At 38.9% G+C, this 12,051-nt stretch overlaps 1 long non-coding RNA gene across 1 annotated transcript; it reads left to right on the forward strand.

Moving 5' to 3' along the window:
• The first annotated feature begins 6,166 nt into the window (after positions 1–6,166).
• Positions 6,167–9,023, forward strand: LOC111271807 (uncharacterized). The gene is made up of 4 exons (XR_002687120.1): positions 6,167–6,181; positions 6,984–7,028; positions 7,646–7,852; positions 8,052–9,023. It is a non-coding gene; the product is annotated as an uncharacterized LOC111271807 (long non-coding RNA).
• The last annotated feature ends 3,028 nt before the right edge of the window (positions 9,024–12,051 follow it).

Consider the following 12,051-nt stretch of genomic DNA (forward strand, 5'->3'; position numbering starts at 1 on the left):
TAGAGATAATGAGTGAATAAATAAAGTATAATAACTTGTTAAAAAGTTCTTCCTATTATTACTTCGATGTGAAGTATGTTTGAACACGTGAAGGCGACGTAAATGCGGCAGGCTGCATGATCACCACAACTGAACGAAGTAGCTTTAATGTATTCAGTTTTGTAATCATAAATATATCACAAACGCGTTCTACAGAATTAAAGAACATATTGAAGATGAGATCTATTAAAGAGCTAGCTTGTGCATAGTTTCTATAAGGCCATAGCTTCTGTGAATCAAGGACGCCCTGTTGGCGGCCATGATTCGCGTGGCTTTTAGCCACTGCGTTAACTGGGCCATGGGTTTGACTTATACGAAGCGTCTGAAATGAAAATTAGTTCTAAAGGATTTCCAGCTATCAGGCAGCATTAGGCTGAGGCTTCATTCTGTTTTGCTCAATTGAATAGGCCATTGATCAAATGTTACTCCCTTCGAATTGCAAATTGCTCCAGATAGTCGCTAGTTGTGCATCTATGGCGACATATAATATGTATTCGTAGATGTTCTATCGCCCAAAAATATAGCACCGAAGTGTTATCGAAATACTGCTCATGTACGAACGTCGTAGAGTTCCCCGATATTTTTGGTTGGAGCAATTACGTTAAAAAATGTTATATCGAAACAAGAAAAAAGTCTACAACAGGTCAAAAAGCTTCAGCTAAAAAAAAACCTAGACACCTAGAAACGACTAGATAAGCTACGTGAGAAAAACTTCAGCTTGGATGGAACCTCTAGCTCAAGAAATTCGTCCATTTTTGTTCCCTATCACGGTCTAACATTATGCAATTATGGTGTTTCAACGTGAATTTAATGGGTTGCTCTCGAATCACTGTTGGGGTCGCTGCGTATAAGACCTCTTTGTATTTGCATTTTAACCCAAATATTTTCAATCATCGATGAAAGGTGTACGTCCTGAATTAAACATGTGCATATATTCAGTTTAATGTTTGCCTTGTCAGAGCTAGATGTTTGCGGAGCGGACTGCTGTTTTTTTGCTGCTAAGGCCATTGGGGTTTCAATCAGCGCCTATAAGAACCTGAGTAAGATCGTACATGGGCGTGATATTATCGTAGATTATACCGACAGTATTTAGAGTAGTTTTTGGAAACGATTTAATTTATAATCCATAGCGCACGATTTTGGAGCCACTTCCTATGAGAGAGAGACTGGGTATAAGTACGCACGTCACGATCAGAATCTGAAGTTAGTTAAAAGTCCCATTATATGTTTGTTACACTCAGTCAGTGACGCTTGTGGGTGTTGATAGAAACTTGTTTATACAGCAATATCTTCTGGAAGATTTTACTGAAAAAGTAGCCATGAACAAGGTTACATAGACAAAAGAGACAATCTTCTTCATTTTTTATGAGAATTAATCATCATTAGATAATTAAATCAACCGAAAAGCAATATCGCGAATTAGAACATATTGCTCGATTAGTGTTACACGCTTTACTGATTCGAAGTTATACCAGTATTAAGTAGTTGTCTCGATATGAACGTTCGTATATTTTTGTATTATAGAATTAGCTCATTTTAATTAATTAATTAATTTTTTGGGTGTCCTTATAAATCTTTCTCTTTCGATATAAGACCGAAGGGCACCCTAGAGAGGGAGAGAGAGAGAGAGAGAGAGAGAGAGAGAGATGGAGAGAGCGAGAGACGCAAGCGTTTCGCTATTGCTTCCCCATCTCCGAGGCCAAATATTTGTTTACTTCTTTAGACATATATTATTAAAAGATGAAACATTGGACTCCACGTTCTACCTAAAAACGAAAGGATGGCAGTGACTCGCACATATATTATACACAATGTATGTATGTTAGTTATTGAATCAGTCTTCAATTTATCAGTTGTAGGGTAGCAAAATGCAACGAAACGTCATTCCAGGATATTTACCACGTAACAGGACCAATTCGTGATTGGATCGTTTGTAGTCTACAGACTCTTGTTGTTCGACCGAGCCTATCGTAGTCAGTAACTTGAACACCGGCCTTATTCATTCATTGTCTCTATGGGCTTCATTAGGTAATGCATTGTTTTTTAAATGTCCATGCAATTTACTTAACTGATCAATTGCTTATTAAGTAGCATTTGAAAGATTCAATTATCGCCTTTCGGCCTTCAATGAAAAAACTAGAAAGTGGAGCATTAGTTCAATTTCAATTATGTAACATTTTTTTATTTAAGAATATTTCTTAACTTAATTTTCTCTAGAGCGCATCACGTAGTAAAGTCATACGCAGGAGCTTGAAATCTCGGTATCCGAACGTGTGCATATACCGATACGTTTGTTCAAAACAAATATCAATAGTCGATAGACGTATGGGATCAATCTAAACAGGATAACAGTCCCGGGAATGGTTATTGTACGACTAGGTAAAGCCTTCCTGTCTGTCCTATTTCTCCCTTTTTGGAGCTTTGGGAAGCAGTCACAGTATTTGAGAGATGATTTGCTGGTCAGAGAGCATCAGTTAGCGTCTTGAGGCAACCTCGATGAGCACCGGCGTGTTGTAGATTGTGCTAAGTTTATCTGTGTTCAAAAACATCGCATTTGGCCACAGTAAAGGTGGTCTATTAAATAATGCATCTGTACACTTGCGTGATCTCAGCTTATAAACGATATAAGGAGAAATATTAACTGAGAACTATTGTACTATTATGCCGTCAGCTATGTTGTAGCGTTATAGATAACCGATCTCAAATCGGTCGGGACCATTGCGCATACGTCGTGATACACTTAAGAGTATGCTATCATTTGTATTACTGTAGAAATGTATGTCATTATAAGTGTTATCTTGTTTTTTAAGCCTGATGATGCATTTTGTTTGCATCTAACAGAAGAGCATGTTTAATAACAACGTGCGTTACAACTTGCTTTTTTGTTTATCGCCCTTATCATGGCCTTTGTCGTGTTATGACGACCACTACCAATACTTAAGCCCGTATCGCAGGGCTTTTACAAATTCAGTGTCATTTTTACTGTCGCTAAAGGGAAGGGCAGAGACTGAAAACTAATCAGCCTCTCCAATTTCTACCGAGAAGAGCTGACATTTGCTTATTTTGAATAGAAATTCAATTAAAACGTAAAAATTAATAGTCTCAAAGGCGTCTAGTTATAGAGAAATCATCTGGTTAGACTGCGGTTATACTAAATGGGAGGGGACCAGTACATTTGGTCATACAATACGTATCTCAATCGCGTAAAAAAAAATTAAATGGTTAACCGTATGGGTATAGTACGTCAATATTGAATCCTCCTCAAAGGCCAAAATACAATAGTAGCAAACCCGAACTTTGTTTTTATATTATCGCAAATCGTTACATAGTCTAAAGCTGACGATCTATAAACATGGAAGTACGTCCAGCCATGGAGGTACATCGTAATACTGAGAAACCTTGACCTACCTAGAAGAACTCTCTCTGAATCATAAACATAACTGCCGAAATAGGCATCAACAACGCTACCAGTCGTAAAAAAATGGGGGTGACCACCTCGGAAGGCACTTTGCCACAGCTACCTCGTCCTGATACCGTTTTTAAAGCCACATATGGCGCACCTTCGAAGACGGCCGCGCTGAGAAGCTGGCCATTACTGGTTTCATATAGTGTTCAGTATCCAACAAGGTAATGACTAAATATCATCGGGGTATTTAAGTTTCCCACGGAAAATGTATCTGATAGAACAGATGTTTCCACTCCGCAGTTGTAGAAACTCTACTATTGACGCATATATGATTGTTAGCTAAGAGGGCCTAGCGACACTGTAATTTATCAAGCTACCCCGGGTAAGGGACACTGGTACTTGCCCGGACGTAACGTTGGGATACTATAGCTATCAAGACTTCTAGGCCCATATAACATTAGCAAATGTTATATGGACGCACCAGCTAGTATGGATATGCATGATGTAAATATAGTGACGTTGAACAATGAACACAAAATGGCAAAAGTGCATTTGTACATGGGAGAGTACATGGCGGAATAATGGGCTAACAAAATGCGAAAATAAAGGAAGCTTTGTAATAGCTAGATGGATTAGGACCCGCGCCCACCGGCACGTCGTATCAGTGGGGCTGTCCAATAACAAACTCGAAATCTGCTTCCATCATATAGATGCTGTATCTGGAATGGCTGGCGTTCGCGTTCAAAGAGACAGCTAAGATGTCCGCTAAGTGGTTCATACAAACGGATTGAACAAAGCGTACTGTCAATGTGATGCGAACATACGCTAAATGTTATGTCAGTTGAGAGCTATGGTTTTGATGACCTCTGAGGTAATTTTTTGAGGACCAAGTGAATTGGGCAGATTTTTGCCATCGGTACTGTTTCGCCGCAATATAAATTTAACTTTGAGGTCGGATCTATGAATATTACTTGACCCTCCTATTAATCTTACTTCGACTTAGACAAAGAATGCCTAAATTTATAGTACAATAAGGCCGCCACGTTCACATTTACGGCCTTCGGTCTGTTTCTCACGGCTATAAGGCAGGACACTGAACCATACCACCGTGTGTGGAGCTACCTGTGTTGACGCAGTCGTACGACGGGAACTAGACAGAAAATAGACGCGCCAATCACGTAGGAAGAACCAAATGACCGTCTGATGCGGATCAGTCCCCTTTCATCATTCGATATAATCCCCCCGAGTGATCGATCTACCCAAACGGATTGCGCCTTTCAACAACAAAAGTACATTTAATAGCACTCATCAACCTGTGAAGCGGTTACACATATACAAGGTAAACAGCGAATATGTAAGAGTTCTGTAAGCGGTGGATCACGAAGGCTATAGTTCCAACTGGATTTTGAACGTCTTACAGCTTGTCAGATTATTCTAATCTACGGATCTAAAACTATCTATCACTATTGAGCCTTGTAATTGTATCGTGTAACACGGCCAAGTTTAGAAACCGAGCTTGATCTAATTTCACTAGATTATTGCTTAATTGTGCCGCTGTTCGGGCCATGCCAATAAGCTCGACAAATATAGTTCCAATTCGAAATGCGGCAGTATGCAAGCGTATTCCAGCTCGTTTTTGTGTCCTACTCGATATCTTCGGCCAGAACCTGTCTTACAATTGGCCGTGTCGTTTTGTTACGGTCCTCGTAACCGAAGCTTAGCTGGCGTACGGCGGACCGCACTCAATGGGCTACAGTTTTCCGCCGCTAGGACAGAGAGACCAAGCTGAGGGATCATCAGCAACTACCAGAATACTTGACGTCGTCGAACAGCCGTCTCAGCTAAGAACTCTAAGAAGAACGAAAGAAGAAGAATTTGATCTCGGGAACGCAAATAGGAAATCGTGACAATGTAGAGAGAATCGCCTAACTTTAGTTCGATTTCCAGTAATCGTACGTGTGAAGGCGATCATTTCTGCAATACTTTCGGGCAATAGAGTCTGCAAACGAACAACTGGTCAGGGTAATGGTTAGCTGATAAACAAAATGAAGTGCTAGACAGACGGGAAGTAATAAGCCGTTGATCAGAAGTTCTTTCAACTTCGCAACAACGAATTGTGCACTTTCTGCTCATCAGACGGATACATGATTTGTAAAATTCTAGCATAAAATGCGCAGCAGGGAACGCGTATACTAAATGAGCGCTGTCGAAGAAATTATATAAAAATAAGATAGCTCACTTGAGATTTGTACCAGGCATCGGATGCTTCACAAGTTCTAATTCGTTTTATGATAACGCGTAAAATAATGTTTCTGGATTAATTTAGGTCTGGTTTGGTGTATCTTCAACAGTAATCCCAACAAAATAGACAGAATGACAAATAGTAATAGGCAAGTACCAGGGCGACTTTGTATTGTCGCGGAAGATCGCCACTTTTCTTCCGTTATCCTGCCACATATTCTACTTAAGTTACGCTTCTTTCGCTCTGACCAAAGGACTAACTTTGGTACATCGCATAGTAATCCTTGAGTCAATTCGAAATTAAGACAGAATGAGTAGAATGAGGACGCAGGTTACGCCGGTGCCTCTGTTATGACGATGATGATAACGTAACGATAACGTGTTCGTCTGCAAACCTTAGGCCACTATAGACAGCTTAAACACGAAATCGAACGTAGACAGAACTTGTTTACTACTGAAGACCTGATGAATGCCAAACGGCGGGACGTAAAGCAGGTAATAGCGTATGGTGCAAAAGCACCAGAAAGTGCACGTAGACATTTCTTAATCACTGCACGACAGAGTAAGCGTAGGAGCGGTTTGTCTATAGTTTTTCGTGGTAGCAACAGTAACAATTAATATGATTTATAATACGATCAGCAATAATATTCAGAAAGCTGAGCTTTGTCAGTAAGAGATTTCGAATTGTATATGTTTATAGTAGACTAAAAAATTCACGCTAGCCCATACGTGGTGTAACTTTTCTTTAGATAATGAAGAGTTTTCTTTTCAGAGCGACGACCCAACCCCATTTTCTTTCTAGCTAGTAGTAAACGCTGACTAAATAGTATAGATATGATGGTAAGATTTGAACTAGCTGTACCTGTTTTTTTTTCAGTGAAAGGGTTTGGCTTTTGCTTTAGAAATAAAAATATTCAAGTAATTATCAAAACACCGACTGCTTCCGGTGAAACAAACTTAAAATCTCCGCCTTTTTTTGTGTATGTTGGTGCGACAATATTCACTATTCACAGCACTCAGTTAAAAGAAATACGTTTACTGTTAGTTAGAACTTATTTTAACTTGAGTTTCTTACAAAATAGAAGTGACTGCAAGTAAAATGCTCCGCTGAAGGAGTCAAAAAAGAAATAATAATGTTCTGTCGTTTATCTTCAATCGTTTGAAATGCTTTATAAAATGTATATGCAAGGTAATACGCATGCTCGTCAAAAACAACTGAGATAATAACACATATGAATATGGTCGCTATTGAAATGTGTTATAAAAGTACTAACTAAAGTAATATTTTCATTTCTAGACGTTCTCTGACGAAGCTTTTAACGAGAACCAGACTTCGATTACGGTCAGTATTCGAGGTCACAGTACTGAACTGATATTTTTGCTATATCGTAGCTATTACAAAAACGAGAAGCGATTCGTGAAGGTATACGTTATTGTTGCTTATGAGGCTCTTATCATTAAGCTATTATTGCGATTTGGAAACACAGCAGATGCCATATATATAGCATGCACACATGTACAGCAACGACGTTGGCACATATATGTTCATCAGGTAGCTGCAAGTAACGCTAGCTTCCTGAAGTCGTATCGCCTCGGTGTTTTCTTCCTAAAAAACCTTTGCTCCCTTTCTCACACACGTTCATATACACACAAAATGTATGTTCTTTGGCGAACCTCCTCGTTGCAGCCCAAACTCGAACTTATATAATGAACCGTTAAATCGAAATGGGCGCTTTTTGTCCAGTTTTGAGCATTGTCGAAAATCATGTCTTGGGCTAACACGCTCATCCTATTAGAGGACCTTCTCATACCTACACGTATTTTACCGTACACATAACCTTTTTGCGACTTTCTACCTTACTGCAATAACGAAATAATCATGTATCATACAATGCTTTCTAGCTAATGTGCGTCAGTGATAATAATAAGGGTCGGCGTTCTTTAAATTTTTCAAACTAGCCCGCGTCACACGCTAAACCGCGCCAGTAAGAAAGGGTGTAGGAAGAATCTCTTCCATGAGCAAGATGAAAAACGTACGCATTGATTGGCGCGAATTCTGACGGATTCAAGTTTAAAAGCTGTGGCAGGCCTTCAATCGATCAAAGACACAGCTTTGATACACAGCGAACAAGCCAAGTTTCTTCGTCAGCCATGTCTAGGCCATCAGTGAGTAAGCCAATTTTCAAGTTGAAACACGGTTCGAAGTTGTGATTTCAACGATATCTCCTCACCTTCATATACTACCAATCTCTTCTATAACTGGTAATCGTTGATCTAGCTAGACGTGGGAGTCATACATATAACTATGCTAATACAGAACTTCGCCGCTGCTTAAATATAGTAATATCGTGTCGTTCTCTTATAGCTGATCCTGGAGTCGGTGGCGATCTGTATTGCGTTTGCCATCTTCGTAACATCGTGCACTGCGCAATACGTCTATGCCAGTTACCCGTACGCGTATATATATGGCTATCCATACGCTATCCAAGGAAGTTACGGCTTCTACCCATACGCATTTTATGGATATTATGGCGGATATGCTCATCTACTGAAGAAATAAGCTTGCCAAGTCAAAGTGTTTGAACTGTCCTCCGCTAGCGCATGATCATATGCCGTTCAGGATACCTGAATGGAATAAATAAATAAAACTCAGAAACAATCAGAGTCAAGTTGCGATAGATTATTTTTAGCGTATTTTGTAAACAACTACTTCCAATATTGACGACCACTTACGAGTTTGGTGAGAGATTTTTTCGTTCTATTTCAGCTGTTTTCATGTTAATTATAAATCCGTAGGCGTCATTTTGATTAAACGACAGAAATTCGATTTGCGTCTCTTTCTCAGTAGAAATGTTGTTCTATGCTATATTCTGTGCGGTAGAACTAACGTGTGCAAAGATACAGCACATCTAACAAAAAAGTATAACTGTTGACGAGTGACGTCCCAAAATGGCAACAGTCGGACTAACTACTGTGTCTGGGCAATAACTACTGTGTAATATGCGTGATTAAATAAAGAACGGCTTATTAGTATAAGAAAGAGATTAGACGCACATAAGATTAAGGCTTTCTTATTAAATTAAATTGCCACAGAATCCTGCAAGTTATCCTCTCAGGAACTCGGCGATTCACAGATCAAAATACTATGAACCGTAGACATGTTAGCATGAGCTGACAGTCTTAGTGGGAATTTCTAAACGTCGTGTGAACGCTTGTAGAACTGTAGTAGGATTTGTTTGAGAAATAACTGAAAGGAAAATGATTTTGTCAGCAAACGTCCATATTCAAAGAAATTGTACAGATTTTGCACAAAATACACAAGTTTTACCCAACCGTCTTTAAGGTGCCTTAAATTTGTTACAAGCCCCCCAAACGAAGTAATGTCAACGATTGCTACTTTGTTTTGAACAATCTCTGGGGCTGTATATGTGTGTTTTTCAGACTAGTAACTTTTTAAAATATTAGATGGTCATTTTTGCGGATTAACTCGCATTTAAAGGTGTCGGATATATTAGCTGTAACGAACTTAGAAGTTAGAGATCGTTGCAAAAAGGTTCTCCAGACACAATTTACAGACCAGGATACCTAGCCTTTGTTCAGAATAGATGTCTTTCGTTAGTAAAATTATTATACTATTATAAACAGTCAGGAGGAACGTCTTCCTCGGGTTAGCCTGAAGTGGAAGTGTCTTCCCCGAGGCTAATCTATAGTGTCGATACGTTTACAAAAGAACTCCTTCGAGCAAGGCAAATATATGACACGGCCATAGCCTGGAATTTTTTTAGAAAAAATAAATACTTAATGTATAAATTTCTTGGTGTAATAAATCTAATGAAAATCTGACATACGGAGCAAAGCATCTGTAATTTCTTTTTTGCTGCCGTCAACTTTTGCTTTCGTTCCATTTCCTGCACGAACATTTGCTGATTTTGACAGTAGCGGGATTGCTAGTAATTATACTTGGGCGTTATTTTTAGTACTATGGTTACAATCGTTTTTAAGATCGGTTTAACATATATCTTCAACATTTAAGCTAAATAAGCATAATTGTTAGAGAATTGTACAACATTTGTTCTATATATTTAGCCTATAAGCAGATTTGTTTATACTCTGACCTAACAAGTATCATGTCCCGAATTTTATCGCTTGCATTTTCTGAGTCTCTTACAGCTACTGGTTCGCTAGCGAATCAGACATGACCAGATTACTTGCGTCTGTTTGTGAGGGAGTGTCCGACATCGATGTCATCTAGAAGGCATGGACAAACTCCTAAAAATAATGGATATATTCTAAAAAATATAAAAGCCATGCTGAGATTAATTCAGTGGGGCAAAAAATAACGTGTCGCTATATAAGGCATGCCATTCCAGTGTCACTTTGCCACACAAGATCAAGCTATCAACGGGCGCTATTTACAACGTAGAGAATATAACTAACACAAAAGATTATACCACACTTGGAATGATGTGTAGTCAACAATAAAATCGTTATTTTGTAGATAAAAAATTTAAGCGTCTTGTTTAATTCTGAGGAAAAGGCTTCCCACTAAATGAAACCTCTTCCATGCGAGGCAATTGCATCATAGGCTTTTCGGTAATGTCATCCGTGTTGAACGACCTTTTTATTCAACTGATCTTCTCTGCATTCAAACACAACCTGTTATTATATACTGCCCACGAAAGTTATGATTTCGATACACATCTGGGTTATGGATATCCTTCTAAAGGAGAAACCTAAAGAAGTTTATCAGTTGATTAATGGAATCCTATTATATTGCCGAGTAGAATTTCCGGAAACGTTCAGTGTCAGAATTCCTTCCCACCCGCTCTGCCCATAGTAAACGGTAATGAATAAGCTCTCATAAACCCTAGCCCTACCTATCGTATACTACTTTTACTTTAAAATGGGTACTATTCTAATCAAATAGACATTACCGTAAAAGGTCTTTAGTCAAAAAAATTAAACTCGAGTTTATGCCATTCCATTTAATTGCACCTTCATGCTTCTCTGTAGTTTCATGCCTGCGTTATGGTTATAGCTATGATGAGGCTCTCTGAGCGTTGGAAAAATACCCACCTTATCCGATGAAGTGTAGTGACGAGCAATACTCATCATCACCAAATTTGAGAGATGGACAAGGGATGAGCCTTTCATAAACAAAAAATAAACAAACAAACAAAAAAAGCTTGCTAAGATCCCTTTCTATCGTCGTAGATCAAATATGAAACACTCTTACGTTTCGTATTTTGTAGCGCCACATGATTCCTTTATCCTTCTGAACCTTTTAGGTAGTGTAGTGTATTTGTTAGACCGTCATTTTTGTTTTCATCTTACACAGGCCCTTGCAAATAGGCTGCTTCTATTTGTTGGACTGATTACTCTACGAGCCAATGGACGCTTCCGGATGTTCTGGAATCTTACGAAGCACATCTGGGTTTCGGTTTAGTGATGCACGGCTTGGACCTACACTTCGGAACACGATACTGCCTGCTGATACCTTATTCAATACGCCTCTAATTCTATCTGGAACAGATATTATCCAACTGATAGGATCAATAATCTGCACAGATTCTGAAGTACGATAGCATCCCACATTTGAGGATCAGCAATATTATGGAGCCATAACCGGTTTGTGCATTGGAATAAGCAAACTTCGGGCTCGAATAGTGAAAGCTATGAGCGTCGAACAGAAGTTACATCATTAGTAACTTGACATATATATCTTTTAACGGACCCGGCGATCTCGAACGGAACGTAGAAGAACACATCGCGCAGGTCCACAATGGCCAACCAACGAGAACGATCGTGACAAATATTACTAGGCATTATTTCAAATCCTCAGTTTACCGTTTGGGTGCCATTACCTACGATGCTAAACCTTTAGGTATAGACCGGTATTGTAAATTCTATACGAAAGGAAAACTCATCCTGATAGGATGAGTTTTCCTTTCGTATAGAATTAAACGGCTGTCATAGCTCATGTGTCGACACGAACTAATAATAAATGTTGAAATAATCGTATCAATCGGTAATGTCATTTGCTCTAAAGCTAAGCACCTCTAATTACCCTAATATTAACTTGTAAGTAACTGGCAGTTGGCGCAGTTAACTGTACAACTTATATCCCTCCTCAATAGTAATGATTAAGTCGTTACATATAATTGAAGTAATTAATAGTGATAATGATTGTTACAAGCCGAAAAACAGCTATTTAAAGTTGATTTTATTTGTAGAGAGCATTTTCGATTTACCACGACTGTCTTGAACAGTTCAAGACTCAACGGATATGTAATGTAATATACTGTTGGAAAATGCACACCAGTCTCTGAGCTTTTCCCAGTGTGGAGAACAGGATGACCTAGCCC

The sequence above is a fragment of the Varroa jacobsoni genome, unplaced genomic scaffold (assembly GCF_002532875.2).
Source record: "Varroa jacobsoni isolate VJ856 unplaced genomic scaffold, vjacob_1.0 contig01055, whole genome shotgun sequence".
Taxonomy (NCBI): Eukaryota; Metazoa; Arthropoda; class Arachnida; order Mesostigmata; family Varroidae; genus Varroa; species Varroa jacobsoni.